The following is an 18,419-nucleotide window of genomic DNA, read 5'->3' as shown; positions in this document are numbered from 1 at the left end:
GAGTAGAAAACAGCCCCAGAGAAAGAAATACAGAAAGGTTTTACTTTAGGAGGAGGGTTTCAGACATCCCAAATGAGTAGAATATATATATATGTATACATACACATACCTGGAAAACCCAAGAAAATGTTGTCTTTCCTGTCCTCATGGCTCTTAGCAGGCTGGTAAGTAGAAGCGCTTTGTTAAGTCTGTGCAAACTTAGTTTGAAAATTGAGGGTGCCTGAGCAGGAGAGTCAAGTAAGAAGACTGTCTCTTTGCCTTACATTTTGGTACTTTACTGTTCAGAATATTACATTGGTAAATTTTAATTCACATACTGTTTTCTTTCCTTGGAATTTTTCGGTTATTTGTTCTACAGGCATTGACCAAGTTTCCCTAACTGGCTACTCTGGTTTATTGTTGCTTGGGGAGTGGGACATTCCCCAAAGAACCTGCCAGACCTTCGAGGAGCAGCTTTAGTCCATGGTGATGAGTGGGTCCTTACCATGATGCAGGTTCTCTTTTCAGAGGACAAGGGATTAAAGGAAAATGACAGCTTTGAACTCTCTCGATTTTTCTCCTTAGAAACATCAATATAATTTTTGTTTTTAAGATTTCCACTTTTGACATTAAAACATTTCTATCTAGAGAAAGCTCAGCCTAAGTGTGCGAGCAACCTGAGGGCAACAGTTTTAGAACGATAGGGTAAGACTGGCTGGGAAGAGTTATGCTAGTAGAGTAATAATGACAGTTTTGTAACCTGCTAAAATCATACAGTTTTATATTCTTTTAAAGTTATTTCTGAATCACCAGTTTCTGTGTATCAGGTTGCCTGTCATTCCTTGTTCTTATTTTTGCTCGTTTCTTTTCTTCTTTTCTATCTGTAGCTTCATCATCAGAATTTAAAAAAGACTACAACAAACCACTTTAGCTAGAAGATTGCAGAAAAACCTCTTGTTAAACAGAATGTTTGGGGGTAAAGCCTTTTTTGGTGACTGAATTTTATGATTCATAAAGGATTAATTTGTAAGTTCTTTTTTTATCTCACCTTGTTGCTTACCTCTTTTTCTATAATGTCATGGTGTGTTTTCCTGCCTTACAATTCTGTGCTGAACAAGCTTTTTTTTTTTTTTTTTTTTTTTAAATAATTGGATGTCTTGTAGTGCTTTAGGGCTCTCACTCTGAGCACCAATCATCTTTGAAACTATTGAAGATGTGAAGGTAGAAAGTGAATATAAAATTGTGCTGTTAACAAGTTATCTTGATTTCTTTTTTCTCCCTTTAAAAGCTGAAGTTAGCAAAATAAGTTCTGTTTTTTGGAGGGTTGTGCTGCATTATTTTTGTTCCTGCTTTGTGCCAGGTTTTGTATATGTTGTTAATATTTGTAGAGTACTTACAGTTTGCACAGCCTTTTCTCATATTGCTTATTTTCTATACATTTCTCTTTGTAAATCTCTGTCTCCCACTAGTTTGTAAGCCCCTCAGATGGAAACCATGTCATATCAACTCAAGTCTTCCAACAGAGCAGGGTGCATAGCATATCGTGGATAATAAAAATAATATATGACCCTAAATTGCAGCTGAGACATAATGTGTGTGGCAAAACACCATTCTGAATGTGCATTTGCTCATTTAAATTAAATATTAAATGAGTTTATGAATTTACTCATTTAGTTTTTACACAAGCCTTTTTGATGTTCAATTCATAATTAACTTGGTATACACTATCATGTTACAGCTAAGTGACCCATTCAACCTCATACAAGTGAGGAAGAGAATAGTAGGGAGATAATGGGACAAGGGCAGGTTTGAGGAGATATCAGGCCTCTTGGTCATATCTGCATCCCATAGCCTAGCAAGGAACCTTGCTGATGTGGCACACAGTGATCGATTGCTGAATAAATCATCTGTGCACTTAGCTTAAAGGTTTAGATTAAGTGTTTGTAGAACTTCTGTTAAAGTTAGTGCCAAGACTTAAAGCTGCCATAATCCTGGGTTTTAGGACATCAGTGAATAGGATGAGTGAGTTTCTACAAATGAAAGCGTTTGCCTGTAAACCAATTCTTATTTTCCTGCTGGCTTTGGGAAATTGTATCCTGCCAGGATAATTCCTGATTATTCATTAAAATCACACTTGTAGCAGTTAAGACATTTTTGGCCACATGTTAAAAGGAATTATTTTGATTTCTGATGAAGTATTGACAGCTAACTTTAACATGTTAATAGTAATGTTGGGCTGTACTCAGTTCTCGGGGTAATGCTGCTGTGAGTGGAAATGGATTGCAGGAATTTCATCAGTAGTGGATGTGTTGGCCTGGAAATTGGGAAATCTGAACTATTGCCTTGGCTTCTTGCTAGGCAAATTATTAGCATCTCTGATCCTCATCTATGATGAAATAAGAGGTCTTTCTTAGCTCGTTTTTTTGTTTGCCTCTTATTATAAAACATTACCTTAAAAACTTAGTTTTTATCACTCTACTTTTTTAGGACCTGTTGATTGATGTTTTTCTTTTGACAGACTTCATAATTGGTGGTGTTTTCTGATTTGTCAATAGGCACATATTATTTCTGTCCCCCCAGCTTTATTAAAGTATAATTGATAAAAAAGTATATATATTTATGGTGTACAACACAATGTTCTGACATGTATACATTCTGAAATGATTAAATCAAGCAAATTATATCCATCACCTCGCATGCTTACCATGTATTTTTTTTTTTCTTTCTTTTTTTTTTTGACAGAGTCTCCTTGTGTTATCCAGGCTGGAGTGCAGTGGTGCAAGATATTGGCTCACTGCAACCCCTGCCTCCTGGGTTCAAGTGATTCTCATGCCTCAGCCTCCTGAGTAGCTGGGATTACAGGCATGTACCACCATGCCTGGCTAATTTTTGTATTTTTAGTAGAGACAAGGGTTTTACCATGTTGGCCAGGCTGGTCTTGAACTCCTGACCTCAGGTGATCCACCTGCCTTGGTCTCCCAGAGTTCTGGTATTACAGGTGTGAGCCACTGTGCTTGGCCCATTCATTTTTTTCTTTTTTTTTTTCCCCTGATGGAGAGAACATTAAGGTCTGTGTGTATATTCTTGACAAGAATTCTCACAAAGACCCTTACTCATGAATTCTGCCTTTCAGATAATGCTTACATAGGAATATGTAGATTACTTATATGTTCTGCTTTAATTCTTTTACAATTACTTGTCCCTTTCAGTATCTCTAGCAAGTGTTGAGGGTACTGTCTCTCACCTCCTAATCCCTGCAGAGAAGTTTGACTCCAGAGAGAATACGGTCAGTTCTGTGTTGTTGTTGTTCTTTTTGAGATGGAGTTTTACTCTGTTGCCCAGGCTGCAGTGCAAAGGCACGATCTCGGCTCACCATAACCACTGCCTCCTGACTTCAAGCAATTCTCCTGCCTCAGCCTCCTGGGATTACAGGCATGCGCCACTACACCTAGCTAATTTGTATTTTTAGTAGAGATGGGATTTCCCCATGTTGGTCAGGCTGGTCTCGAACTCCCAACCTCAGGTGATCTGCCTGCCTAGGCCTTCCAATGTGCTGGGATTAGAAGGGTGAGCCACCATGCCCAGCCCAGTTCTGTGTTCGTCTTGATGTTGGAGCACTCTGTTTTGTCATCTCACCCATTCTAGTTCTTGGGCTTCTGGGTGGCTTTTGAAATACTTAGATACTTTGAATCTCTGAGCATGGCACTTCAGGTTTAGAATAAGTCTTGTAATGAAAGACCGGTAGAACCAGCAGGGAAAGCAGGTGGAGAATGTGAGAATTTTTTTCATGTACAGGGTAACTTTAGAACCTGTGAATTAGATCTTAACTATCTGAGCTCGGACTGTCCTTTAGAAAATGCTGTGGTGTGGCTGTTGAGTTGTTTTTGAAGTAATCTTAACACTAGAAGGTATTGTTCTAATCACAAAGAATGGCTTTTGGTGCTAACTCCTGGAGACTGAGTGCGGAATTCTCCCTAGATTTTTTTTTTTTTTTTGCAAATCCTTGGATCAGTGGCAGAGTCTGCAAGCTCCAAACAGAAAGGCTTGGGTATGGATTTTACTGCTGCCTGGGATGATTTTGTTTGGGCTACATGTTACAAGTCTATCACTCCTGTGTCCTAGACCAACTACTTGTGATTTTAAAAAATTAATCTTTTATTTAAAAAGGTTTGTAGGATCTCTGTTCTCCTAAGCAGTCAGGGCTTTCCTGTGTGTTCTGGACAGCTGCTCAGCCCTTGAAGTGGACTAAATGTCTATTTGCACAGTTAAGTTACAGTCTATCAAAACTTGTTTTTTTACCAATGTGCTGCTTTTTGTTGTTGTTTAGTTTGTTTGTTTTTGAGACAGTTTCAGGCTCTGTTGCCCAGGCTGAAGTACAGTGACACTATCTCAGCCCACTGCAGCCTCTGCCTCCCAGGCTCAAGCCATCCTCCCACCTTAGCCTCTTGAGTACCTGGGGCTACAGGTGCATACTACCACGCACAGCTAATTTTTTTTTTTTTTTTAATAATGGGTTTTGCTGTGCTGCAGACTGGTCTTGAACTCCTGGGCTCAAGAGGGTCTTGAACTCCTAGGCGGAACTAGGGTGATCTGCCCACCCTAGACTCCAAAAGTGCAGGGATTACAGGAGTAAGCCACCGTGCCCTGCCTGTTTTTTTTTTTTTTTTAAACAAAGACAATTCTCAGTTCTGGACTAAGCTATTGGTGAGCTGTTTCATAAGTTCGTTTGAAAGTCAGTTGTTTGGAACTTGGAGTGTGTGGTACTATAGAAACTAATGGGTGTGAAGCCAACCAAAAGAAACCACCATCTTGGCATGCATCTGTGCTTTAGTTTCCTTTAGCGCCGCTAGAGAGTACCACAAACTAGGTGGCTTAAACAACAGAAATTTATTGTCTCACAATTCTGGTGGTTAGAAGTCCAAAGTCAAGGTCTTGGCAGGGTTTTATGAGGTTGGTGCAAAAGTAATTGGGGTTTACTAATAGCAAAAACTGCAATTACTTTTGCACCAACCTAATGGTGATTAGTTTTAAATCATCATTTAAAGGAATGATGATCTGTTCAGTGCTTCCTTGTCAGCTTCCAGTAGCCTCAGGTGCTTCTTGGTTTGCAGATGGCTACCTTCTCTTGGTGTCTTCACATTTTCTCTCTGTACATGTCTGTCTCTGTTCACATTTCCTCTTTTTATAAGGCCACCAGTCATTTTGGATTAGGGCTTACACTAGAGACCCAGCTTGATTACCTCTGTAATCCTTGTCTACCTCCACATAGCTTTAAATGGTGATTCAGTTTATAGATCAGCCTACAAAAGCCTAATTAGTTCCCAGGATGATAAATTTCTAGGAATAGGAAATTTCTTCAAATGAAAATTTCAAAATGAAAATTCTTTTCATTTGAATGAAAAGTGGTGGATTATATGATAATTGCCACTAAGATATAGTTTTTTTAAACCTGAGTTTCATGGATGTTCAGTAAAATGGTGAAGACAGTAGAATTTTGAACTCGAAAAGCCAGAGGCTGTTTTATACCCAGTTTTCCCTAGGGAAGTTGAGTGAATACCTGGCCCTGACCATTGCCCAGGCCCTCTGCCTCTGTGAGCCACTCCTGCCCCTTGGTGCAGTGCTGCCTTTAGCATTTTGTTAGAACATGAGTTTCACTGGGGGTGCTGAAGGCAGGTTTGTCTTCTCTATGGTGTTGGGCACAACAGTAGCTTCTGGGTGGATGACTATGCGCAGGTAATTCTCAACATCTTCATACCTGGAGGAGCAGGGCTCTATCCTACCAGGTGTTCTGAGTTAGGGAACAGGTAAGCTAGAAGAAGGAACTCACACACTCAGTCTTTACTCCCAGCCACACTGTGGCTCTGGGGAGCCTCTTGGAGACATGGTCATGACCTTTCTTTGTCTTTAGGACATCTTCACTGGATGCCCAAGACTCCTTCACAAATGGGGGCACATTATTTTAACACAAAGCTAAATGTCTCCTACTGCTTTTCAGTTGATGTCTAACAGGAGATGCCAGTGAAGGCTCAGAATTTAAGAGCAAAGTGGTCACTTCAGAAAATCCATGAAAATGCCTTTAAAAATAAACCAAGTGCTATTACTAGAAATAATTATAATCAAGGGTCCTTTGTCCATAACGTTTTTTTCCTTGTGTAACAGAGTTTCTAACACGTTCTAATTTGCATGTTCTGTCTCCTGCTCACCAGCAGACTTTAATTTTCTGATGGTTTTTCTTTTAGTTTAAACTCAGATAATGAGATAGCTCCTGTAGATGAGGCTTTAAATAATTTCTCTATGTCCTTGTTCCAGTGGGGACCTTGCACTCAAGTGTGGTTTTTTTAGGGGACTCTTTGTTTTTGGAACCCAAATCCACACAGTTTGCAGAAGGATATCCACCTCATTTCAGTGTTTTTATTTATTGTGCTGCAAGCCGCTGGTTTTCTCTCCTCCTCTCCCCCATCTCTCTGTCCTTCTCTCATGAGAGGATTAAAACTGCACTGTGGAATTAGTGCAATTTGTTCTTCTAAGAGATGGTAAAGGCCCCATCAAAGTAGTCTACAGTCAGGTTCTAGCAGTGAGAGTGATTCCTTCAGAGCTTCTCTTGATATGTCTTTAGGGATCTTCTGTGGTATTTAAAAGGAAAGTGAAATATAGGTTTTTAAAAATGATAAAGATAGTCTTACTAGTTGATTTCATAATGAGAGGTGTAAGCCAAGGCTGGGATACGTCGGAAGGTGCTCACTTAGTACTCCTGAAAAACCTCTCATCAGATGGGCACTTTCTTGAATTGTTAAATACTGTTGCCTGCAGTTTTTAGAAATTTATTTTGACATTTAAGGACTGCTAAAGATGTAAATTTAATTACTACTACTGCTTTCTTTTTATTTGAATGAATAGTGGTGGATTATATAACAATTGCCACTAAGAGATAGCTTTCTTAAACCTGAGTTTTGTGGATGTTCAAACTTTTGTTTCTAATGTGTAATACAGATTAATAACTTTTAATTCATTTCTCTTAGATCTTAGGCAATCAGAATAATTTGAATTTTGAGGGGTAGCTTTAACATCTTCTCACTTAGGATGTCCTAGAAAATGAGGGCTTAATTATAGCAAGGTTTTGTGTGTATGGCTTGTTTTAACCCAAATTTGCAGGCTGGAGCTGTATCTCTGGCAGTGTTCAAATACTGGGGAGGTGAGTGGGCTGAGCCAAATCAACCTCTGAGTTTTAGGCTTTATTTTTGCAGTGCTTCTTGCAGAAAAGGATGTTGTTAGAGCACTGGGTGGGTGAAATGTAGGGTCCTGGAGAGCAAGGGTGTTACCTTTGCACTGTTTCACATAGTGAGTGCTGGTGAAGACTTTTTTTATTGGTGGTGAGGTTTGGGACTCCCCCAAGTACTCTGGCTGCTGCTAACTCAGCTCGCTCTGGGGAATAGAGCTGGTGTGAAACTGCCAGTTCTTTTTCTTTGTCGAGTCTACAGGTACTGAACCTTGATACTTGCACAGGGCTGTAGGAGTTGGTGGGTGGGGAGGGAAGGAAGATGCAAAAGAAATAATAGATCTGGTCAGTGCCTAAAGCAGCCTGTAGTTGGGTTAGGAGACAGAGCACACACAGTGACTTGACCTGAATATGCACAGTGCACTATCAAGTGAAAAATGCGAGTCAAGCTGAAAGTGCCTATGGAGAGGGAACCAACCTGATGGATTTATCTGTAAGTGGATTTTTCCCTGGTGCCTTGAACATTTTAAGCATTGGAGAGAAGAAAAGGAGGAGGTTGTACCAGATATAAATTATTTGGCCTATCAGATATGTTTGCTATAAAGAGTTACAGTCTTGGGAAAGTCTTCTGCTTTTCTCTTTAAAAGTCATATATAGGAGGATTAGTAATTGACAGGTTGTGTTTTACATAGGTTATAGGTAATTCTGTGCCTGTCTAATTAAAAATTACTGAAATAACATACTATGAGGATTGTAGTGTTTTCTCTATTACCAGCTTATTAGTGGCTTTGTATCTTATCAAGAATGCTCTTTTTTTTTTTTTTTTTTTTTTAAGATTTCTGTCTTGCTAGGTAATTAAGCAATGTTTACAATTAATGTATGTATATTTAAATGGAGACAGAGTCTCGCTGTGTAGCCCAGGCAGTCTTGAACTCCTGGCCTCAAGCAGTCTTCCTGCCTCGGTCTCCCAAAATGCTAGGATTAGAGGTGTGAGCCAGTGTGCCCAGCCCGATTAATACCATCTAAGTCGTTGTCTTAGGAATGTTTCGTTTTTGTTTATTGTGGGGCCAGAGTTTGGGGAGAAAGTATGTTCGATAAGAATTTCCCAGATAACCCATTTTTTGTAATATCTCTTTGGGATAGCATTTTCTTTCCCTGCTTTGGGATGTCTTTTGGTCACCCATTACTTGAAATTTGTCAGATTTAGAGTGGTGATGATTTTGGCCCAGTTAGAATTTCAAATACCACTTCTGTCTCCCCTCAGGTATAGTCGGAAAAACTCCTTCAAGGAGAAACTCTCAGCCTCTGGGTTCTTGACAGGAGTCATGGCTCCTATCACAGTGGAGCCCCCTACATGGGTGAGATCTTGATGTCCTTGTGGCCAGGCTGCCCCAGGCTCCAGGAGCTTCCTGAGACCTCTAAGATGTGTGGACTTGCTGACATTCTCAGCAGCCGCAGAATAACTGGTTTTATCATGCAGAGCCTGTGATTTTATAAGGTAGTTTCTCCCGGCCTCAAACCTGTCAGAGTGGCTAATTCTTAGCATTTGCAGGTGGAGAGGGAAGTGAACCTACTGAGAAAAAACCTAATTTGTAAAAAAAAATAAAATAAGCTGGATTTTATCTGTCTCTGTCAGTATTCTGCAAGCGTAGGGGAAAAATTCCTTCCTCACAGATTTACTGGATGCCAGTCATGGTTTATTGGTATGGGGCCACCTGTGGCAGCGTGGCCGCCCCCAAAAGCCATGCACATTTACAAAGCAAGACAGCCAAGAGGACTGGTGAAAATGAGTTTATAGCATGAATGGGGAGAACTTAAAGGAGAAGGTGCTAGGTATGTCTAAGCCAGGATGGAACAATGAGGGCAGTTCAGCTTTTATAATTAACGTTAAACTCCCAAAAGAACTTCTCTTTCACCCTACTCACTCTTCCCTGGCCTGGCACATCGTATCCTTCACCTTTCCCCCAGGAAAAATAAATATGAAAGCAGTCTGTGAGGCCCCATGTGGGTGTCTGGCCAGTTCAACTACTTCAAAGATTCTGTGTCTCAGTTCTTTTTATTATAACCACAGTATGTACTCTGGACTTTTGAAACTTGTAGCTACAACCATGCTGCTAATCTTAACTCTAAAAACTAAATATTCATCCTCTCCACCTAGAGCTCACAGTCAACCTCGTACATGCATGAAGTGATAGAATAGAAGCTATTCCTGTAAGACTTTAGTCTTGGGGCATGTGAAGCCGAGGATTTTATCCGTCCTTATTAAATTGGTATTTCGGGTCTCTAGAATTCTTTGACTGTTGATGAGGGCCATGAGATCCCAAGCTTGGATTAAGTTTTGAGAATAATTCTATTGGAGATTTTCTGTGTTGCAGAAGAGAAGACCATTCGAGGGACTCCCAATTTTCTCATTCCCTGGAGAGCAAATTCCCTCTTGCTGTTTGAACTGGCATATTTCTTTTGTGCCAAAAAGAGACAAAAGACTTGGTACTTCCTACACCTCCCAACGTGATGGGGCTGCCAGGACACAGGTCTGGGGAGAGCAGGGACCTTATGGGCCACATGCAGGGAGAGATCTGTTGTCTCCTTGTGTTGGGAGGCAGTGGGGTTCTCCTGCTGGAGATATTTTTGTCTGCAGTGCAAGACGAGGCATCCTTTCTGATGCTTTGTTTTTGAGTGGGGCACTGGTGGCAAAATAATCTTTTTGGAGCTGTTAAATCTGTGTCTTGCACTTTGTATTTTCTTTTTCTGTCATTTCAAACGAACCAGGACCCTTGTAAGACCTTGCCTTGGGGATATTTTCCTGGCAGGAAACTGAAGCAGTAAACCTTTTGGTGGTAGCATAAGGCAACAGAGGTCACTGGCTACTCGATGGGCCTGGGGAGGCTGGACTTTAGACACTGGGTTTCCTGCCTGGCAGAGGTTCAGGTGCCATAGAAGCACAGATATCCTGATTTTATGGGCCTGTGGGTGACCATGAGGATTTTGGCAGTAAGGACAACAGGCTAGAGGCCCTTCACTTTCTGTGACATCCCAGGAATAGCTCTGAGGGATCAGTTTCTACCATAGGCTTTGGAATCAGAATGAGTTTGATCTCAAGAGAAAAGTGGCCAGGCGTGGTGGCTCACGCATGTAATCTAAGCACTTTGGGAGGCTGAGGCGGGAGGATCATTTGAGGCCAAGAGTTCAAGACCAGCTTGGGCAACATAGACTCAGTCCCTTAATAAAAAAAAATTAGCTGAGTGTGGTGGTGCATGCTTGTAGTCCCAGCTACTTGGAAGGTTGAGACGGAGGTGTGAGCTCAGGAATTCAAGGCTGCAGTGGGCCATGCTGGCATTACTGCATTGCAGTCTGGGCAACTAGATTGTTGACTCAAATGAATGAATGAATGAATGAATGAAGTATTGAGACCCAGACAGGTTGAAAAGGATCTCTTATCTCAAAGTTCATGTTTTTCCTTCTGTTTCTCCCATTTGCATGCCCTCAGCAAGGTAGTTGCTTCTTGGATCTGGGCATTACCCACAGGTCTGTTGATGAGCCTACCCTTGCCATGTTGTGATGTTTTCTCCCCTCTCAAGACTGCGAGCGACATGAGAACAGAGCCCTTGCTTGTCTTACTCATCTTCATAGCCACAGCAGTTGCCTCCCAGTATGCAGTAAATCTTTGTTGAACAAATAAATGCATGGAGGAAAACGTTATTCTGCAGCTTAAGGGAAGCTGAAGCTCTGAAGTGAATGCCAGCCACTGAAAGACTGATACAAGAACAACTCCAGGAAAGAGGTCCCCTCACTTTACCACGTGGAGCACAGGCAGGCGCAGTGCATGCGTTTTTCACATTCAGTCCATGTGCCACCCCCCCAACCAATCAGCTCCCATCAGGGTGAGTTGTTCAGAGTGGGATTCAAAGAAGAGATATTTTAAATTTTGTTCCCTTAAATTTTAAGCATTATATGTTCAAATAATACATAGGAATTCGTTTCCAGAGGTCTAGCATTCCAGCTGGCCGGTTGTCACCCATTAGGCAGAACTACCAGGAATAAGACCAGCTCAGGCTGGCTGTACACCTGGGGCCGGTATCGCAGGCCTCCTGGTTCTCTTCCCAAGGGCCTTCTCAGAGTGCTGGTTTAGGGGGGTGAAGCCCAGAGTGGGCCTCTTGGGAGGCGAAGGGCTTCTCTTCTGGATTGACAAGTTCCGAAAAACCCTCAAGAAGCCAGGGTTTTGCTTTCTCAAGCTCCTGAATGGCAGCTAGCAGGGGTCTCTGTGTGAAGGGACAGCTTAAGAGAGTGCCTGGACACCACACACTCTCTTCTGAATAGGCACACATTTCAAAATGTTTGCAAAAGCAAATTTTGGACAAGAAGAGTAAGACTTCCTCATGTAAATAGTTTGTAAGTACTGCCCTTTTCTTTCCTTTTACTAGTAAGTTTCCCTGACAGCACTGCCTGCTGGCAGCCCTTCTCTGCAATTGGTTGCTGAATTGCGATGCTCAATTATCTGTGCAATAACATGCTATAAAAACATAGACAGCCAGGAAAAAACGGTTTTAACTAAAGTGGCTGAGCCTTGAAAATAGGCACCTTGCACTTTCACATCTGGACTGAAAGGAGAACATTAAACCTGTCATTAATGATTTAATGTTGGATTTTTTTTCTAGAGGGTAAAGGGAAACATTAAAATGGAGTATGAGCTATTCAAATTACCTTCAAATACAACCAGGAGCAGTGTCTCATTAAAATATTTGGGTTTTCTGATGCTGTTAATGAGAAGTGACTCTCTCTGGCTGTTTAGCTTTTGAAAATGTGGCTAACACATCGTAGCATGCAGTAGGCCTCCACGAAAGCCAATGCTGGGCACTGCACAGGTGCTTTATGTGCATGACGGCATTTAATTCCATCCTCGGTCTTTCCAGGAAGGTGGGGAATATCGCCATTTCCCAGTTAAGGAAAGTGAGGCTTACGGAGATTAAATTTGCTCATGGTTTGCGTGATTTCAAAACAGTGCTGTTTCACAATTTGGGTCGGTAAAAGCACAGAGAGGGTATTTTTTTCTTTTTAAAAGTTGCTAATGAATGGACATATCAATTTATTGACAGTTACTTTTAAAAATATAAAAGATTATGTAGAGCATAACTGCTGAGCTGTCCCTGAATTCCTGGCTCACAAAATTGTGAGTTAAAGCCGTGGCGGTTTTAAGCCTCTAAGCTTTGGGACAGCCTGTATCACTCAATAGACAACCATACCCTTTGTTCTTTCTGTTCTTCTTGCCCACATGCATGCTCATCCTCTGTCCGCAATCCACCCTCCCCATGGTACCCACTTGAGGAGCTTACCATAGAAGCACAGATGTGGAAAGGCAGTGACCATTAACAAAGTAAAACATAAAGCAAACCAATAAAGGGAGATAGACAATGCTCAGGAAGGCCAGAATGCAATAAGCAGAATATTTAGCCTGTGTTCCTGGCAGCTGGTGTTGCATGGGGAACTAGGCGCTAGGGCAGTATTTTTGGTCCCTGCTGTGATTCCCTTTAAATCCCCTATGGAGCTTTGACATTGTCTACACTGGGAGACCCTGATTCTGGGAGGATTCTAGGAGGCTCCTGATTCTGCGTGTCTGCATGTTAAAGGCCTGTGAGGTGGTTCTGTGAGTGGCCAGGGTTGTAGGAGCACTGGCCTCCTGCCCGTTGGCTTGTGGAGAAAGAGAATCTTTAATGCCCAGTGCTCTTTCCTCCCCTTGGCCTTTTCTGAGCAGGAACTATGCCAGATATTTGCACGTATCAGCCCTTTTATCCTCATAGCAAGTCTGTGAGGGTTCAGGGTAGTACCCCCATTTTATAGGCAAGAAAACAAGGGTTTCAGAGAACTCAAGTCACTGGGTCTTCCAGTAAGTGACAGGGATAGGATTTGAACCCATTTGTTAGTGTCTGACTTTGTTACTCTCTGATGTCCCTTGACCTCCCTCAGTGTAACCAAGGATTTTGGACACTTGGTTCTACCCGCATTGTTCATGACTCTTTTTGTAACATATGGAAGACTCTAGGTTTTAGTGTGTATGTTTTTGCTTTAAAGCATACTTAGAAATGTATATCACCACCCTTGCCTAACCTGTTGGATGAACATTAATGTCTCATTACAGAATTAAACACTTTCCTCTGTATTGAAGGGAGACAGACATTTTGGTTTAAAAGGCTTCAGATTAACTAGATGTGACTTTTGGATGTTTATCCTGATCATTTTTGAGTGGATCTTCAAATAGCAGGGCAGCTATTAAAAGTGTTATTCCTGTTAGGAATATTGTGCTTTTCGTTTCCTTTAGTAGTCTGAGAATCGCTAGTGCATGCTTTACAAAAAGAAAAGGATTTTTTTTCCTGACTTAATTTTGCTGAATGGATGGATATGTGAGTATGTGAGGAGAGAGGAAATGGAGAAAGAAGCCTACCTCTCTCCCTTTCCAGGGCATCAAGGTCTTTCTATGGTCTGTAAGTCTACAAAAGAATGTTTTCCAGCAAAAGCACCATTTTATAAATATAGTATTCTTGGCAGTGCACTAAATGCTGGCCTGTCGCCCCAAGTCTTGTGGAGGACAGTTAACAGTAGGGATAGTGAAAATAGAAGAAATTAGCAGGTGAAGAGAATAACACTTGTCTAATACTTTTTGGTCATTTGTTAGTGCTTCGTTTCTCACGTAGAAGTATGGCCACTGTGAGGGAATAACTTTTCCAGGAGTAACGATAGACGGTTTTGCATTTGGGGACCTGATGGGGTTTCTGCTCTTGAACCTTTGAGCCCTAAACACATCAGGAGCTTGCCAGGCACTGAATTATGCCTGTGCCACCCTCAGAGTAGGGACTTGGTGTGTGAGAGCCCCAGGGTATATGTGTTTCACTCACTTGGAGCTGTCGGGCCTTATCAGCCTTTCATTAGGAATATTTTTCTCCCCGAAAGCTCATAAAAATTCATGTTGTAATATCAATGCCTGCAGGAACCTGTGGAATTTTGTTGAGCTGCTTATACCCTTTTCTCTTAATAGATACAGAGATATAGAGAATGATACATTCTCCTCATATACACGGGTACAGGTGTGTGCTTGTGAATCTATACAGTAGGCGTGTGTATGTGCAAAAGTAAGTTTGCTGAGGGAAATGAAATAAACTAATTTTCCCCCTCACTGAGTCAATGTGACTAAGATATTTCTATGCATAGTCTCAGAAGACTCCATTCTGGGAAATACTTTAAATTTTATTAAACTTGTACATATTTTGCCAGATCCCTATTCAGCACACTTCTTTATTTTATTACCATAGTGATGCTTTGTTTACTCGTATATCTGGAAAGAATAGTAGATTCAATTTAAAAAAAAATTTATATCAAGGTCACTTTTTTGTTCAAAACAATAGATTTGTAAATTCTTACCAACTCTGTATGTCCTTGAGCCCTATAAAGAAAAAAGTATTTTATATGTATAAAAATATATATAATACCGGAGAGTAGGATATATATTACACAAGATATATAGGGTATATATTATACAAGGTACATAGGATATATATTGTACCAGAATTTTAGTATTTTAAATATAGTTCTTGAATGAAAGATTTAGGTTGCCTTTTTTTTTTTTTTTTTTGATGGAGTAAGGAAAGGGGTAATACTTAAAAATAATTGTTACCTGGTGATTATAGTTCATTGTTAGCAAAATACTCTATAGGATGAATCATATCACATTATGCTGAAGATTAAACCCTGGTATAGTAGAAGGTGGATGCTTGTGTTTTCTCTAGCACTTTCACAACAAAGCAATTATATTGTATTGAATATAAATATTTGTGAGTGGGGAAAATTTGTAGAAGTCTGCAATACTACTTTCCCTCCACATTGAAACCATATGAAGTTATGCCTGCAAATTAAAATATTGTAAAAGCTCAGTACAATTTTAAATTTTGAACAAAGCTATGTAGTACTTCTTTATTCATAATAAAGTATCTTTGTATGAAACTGGTATTGATGGGCACATCATCTGTGATACTTGCCGTTAATAATGGCAGTCAACCCTAACTGATGGCCTTTAAAAAAAACAACACAGCGTGGCCTTTAGTAAAACAAGGCAGTGTGTAACATTTCCATGGAAATGCTGTAGGAGGGAAACATTTAGCTCTGTGAGCAGTAGTCTTATTTATGGAATGGTAATTATCTTAACATTTTTGTAAATTATATGAGAAAATATTTGCTAGTTCTTGTTTTTTACATCTTTTTTTCCTCCTGGCCTCTGTGTCCATCTCTTTTTTCTCTCACCTCATATGGGGGCAATTCTGTTTTTACAGGTCCTGATTTTTTAAAAAAATGTCTCACCAGAAGTGATAACTCATTTTGTTAGAATGGTTGCGAGCTCAAAAGTGGAGGATTATGACTTTAGTTGTGACCTAATCAGCCCGAGCAGGTGCATTCTGCCGTAATTCTACAGTAAAAGAGATACTGTTTTAATGTAAATGTCCCCCCTAATCCAGAGAAAGGAAGACATGTATAGGAAATGACAAAGCAGTTAAGTCAGAATTGTTCCTAAATAGATTGTTTTTTTTTTCCCCTGAATTGTCTGAGCGCCAGCAGCAGTGTCTTGTTAAAGTACAGAGAGATACAAATGAAGAGGAGTTGAGGATGACTGTGTTAATTTTTTGTTCTGAGGGATCAGCAATGCTTAAGAAAAATGAATTCAGAGATTTACATAAATATCTGGGAGCCACAGTAGTGTCATATTCATTTTAGGGTAGAATTTGATTCTGGAGACCTCAAATAACAGAAGATGATTATATTAAAAATGCCCAAGGCCCTACTGTAAGGCAATTTTAACTTAAATGGCATGTGTCTTGACAGGGTCGCTTTATAGTGAGGGTCTAGAATTTTTCTCATTCTTCTTTTGTCTCACAGTGTGCTACTGTATGAGAAGCCACGAGCAAATGTTTGGATAGCATGTCTAAGAATCAGAGTATGTAGAGAGAACAGAGCTCTTACTCTACTTTGCATTTTAGTTAAGTTGGTTTTTAGAGAAGCACAATATTTTGACTTGAAAGGCATTAGCCGTATCTACTTACTTACTTGGGTGGTGGTTATAAGAGTATCCTGTATTTATTTATGACACTGTGCTTCCATGTTTTAGGTATTTTTCTGCATATTTCACAATAAAAATGGTTAAAAGTTGCTAGTATGTTCTAGACCTTTCAAGTCACCATACCAATTTATTCATTTCTCCATCTACTCAGCAAATAGTAACTGAGCACCTACTGTACATCGGGTACTGTTACTGGAAGTAGGAATACAGTAAAGAACAAAGCAAGCAAAAGTCCCTGGTCTCGTGGGGTTTCTCTTGCGCAGAGGGGAGGCAGATAATATGTTAGGCAATGGGTTAGAGCATGAGTTGAATCGTAAATACTTCAGGCTTTATGGGCCAGATGATTTCTGTTGCAGCTACTCAGCTCTGCCACTGTAGTGTGAGAGCAGCCATAGACAATATGTCCGTGAAAGGTTATAGTTGTGTTCCAACAACACTGTTATTTACCAAATCGTGCAGTAGGCCAGCTTTGGCCCACAGTCCTCTATAGTTTGCAGCCCCCTGTGTTAGATGGTAGTGCACCCTAAGGAGAAAGAAAAACGAGACTGAATATGGAGTGATGGGGTGCGGGGTGAGGAACGTTACAGTTTTGGGCAGCATGATCAAAGACGATGTCTCCATGAAGGTGACTTGTGTAAAGATTTGAACAAGATGATGTGTTTCGAGGGGAAACAGCAAGTGCAAAGGCCCTGAGATGGAACATATTTGTAGAATTTGAGGAATGGTAAGAAGGCCAGAGTGGAGCAGAATGAGTACGGGAGAGATTTGTAGGAGTGAAGTGTAAGGTCATGTTATGTCACCTTGTAGGTCCTTGTATGGCCTTTTTATTTTTCTTTCTCTTAAAGCTTAGAAGTCAGTTTCATAGACACTGGAAGGTTTTAAGTAGAAGGATGACATGATCTAATTTTTAACAGGCTCACTGGCTTCTGTATGGTTGGAGTGGAAACAGAATCAGTTAAGAGGTTGCTGCAGTAATCAAGTGACAGGTGATGGTGCTTGGAGCACGTTAACAGTAGAGGTGGCGAGAAGCAAACTGGCTCCCGACGTGTATTGAGCATAAACTTGTCGGGATTTGCTCACAGAGTGAAAATGGGAGATAACTGGAAAAATCAAAGAAGACTTCTAATTTGGGACCAGGTGAACTCGAAGTGTAGAGTGCCATTTATGGAGTGGGGAAGATGTAGGACAACCAGCCTAATGACAACCTCACTGCACAGAATCCTAGACCCAATAAAGCACCAGTCTGAGATGCCAAGCTAACTAAGGTTATGTCATTTTCTGGATTTGTTTGTGCCCTGGTGGCCATAGATGCCCTGTTTCTAGTGCTGCAGCTAGTGCTGTCTGTGGTGGGGTTTGTTCGTAGCCTTTGGTATGTTGCTAAGTCATAGACTTTGTGCTACTGTGGGTCCCTGAGAGTCTTGAATTCTTATGGAACAGGTGAAGATGACACATACAGCTCCTTTGGGTGAATCCCTTTTGATCCATAAAGTTGTCAAATGAAACCCTGATAGCCAGTGGGTCACCAGGCACGCCCTCAAACACAAGGAGATGTGTGGGCTGACATCTGGTGGCTACAAGGGCTATGGCCTTATAAGAACCATGGTTCCAAAAACTGATACCAATGCTTCTTAAACTCTTTTAAAAAAGTAGAAGAGGGAACATTCCCGCACTCATTTTGAGGCCAGTGTTACCCTTATTCCAAAGCCAGATAAAGACACTACAAGAAAAGAAAACTACAGGCTATAATCCCTGACAAACATAGATACAAAAATCCTCAATAAAGTACTAGCAAACCACATTCAGTAGTACATTTTAAGGATGATACATTATGACCAAGTGAGATTTATCCTTGGGATGTAAGGATGGTTCACATACAGTGTGATATGCCACATTCACAGCATAGAAGATAAAAACATTATCATTTCACCAGATGCCGAAGAAATATTTGACAAAATTTAACATTTTATGATTAAAAACTCTCAACGAAATAGTCATAGGAGGAACTTAGTAAAAGCCATATGTAAAGAACCCACAACTAACACTATAATCAATGGGGTAAAACTTTACGTTTTTCCTCTCAGATTTAGAGCAAGGCAAGGATGCCATATGTCATTACTTCTCTTCAAC

General features: G+C 40.6%; 1 protein-coding gene across 5 annotated transcripts in view; it reads left to right on the top strand.

Moving 5' to 3' along the window:
- Nucleotides 1–18,419, top strand: part of MAST4 (microtubule associated serine/threonine kinase family member 4) — a 581,430-nt gene that overhangs the window by 8,891 nt on the left and 554,120 nt on the right. The gene's annotated exons all lie outside the window — the stretch shown is intronic.

Source organism: Sapajus apella, unplaced genomic scaffold (genome assembly GCF_009761245.1).
Source record: "Sapajus apella isolate SASKATOON/1434 unplaced genomic scaffold, GSC_monkey_1.0 scaffold1, whole genome shotgun sequence".
Classification (NCBI taxonomy): domain Eukaryota; kingdom Metazoa; phylum Chordata; class Mammalia; order Primates; family Cebidae; genus Sapajus; species Sapajus apella.
Note: the sequence above shows the minus strand (reverse complement) of the source record. Positions and strands in the feature narration are given on the sequence as shown.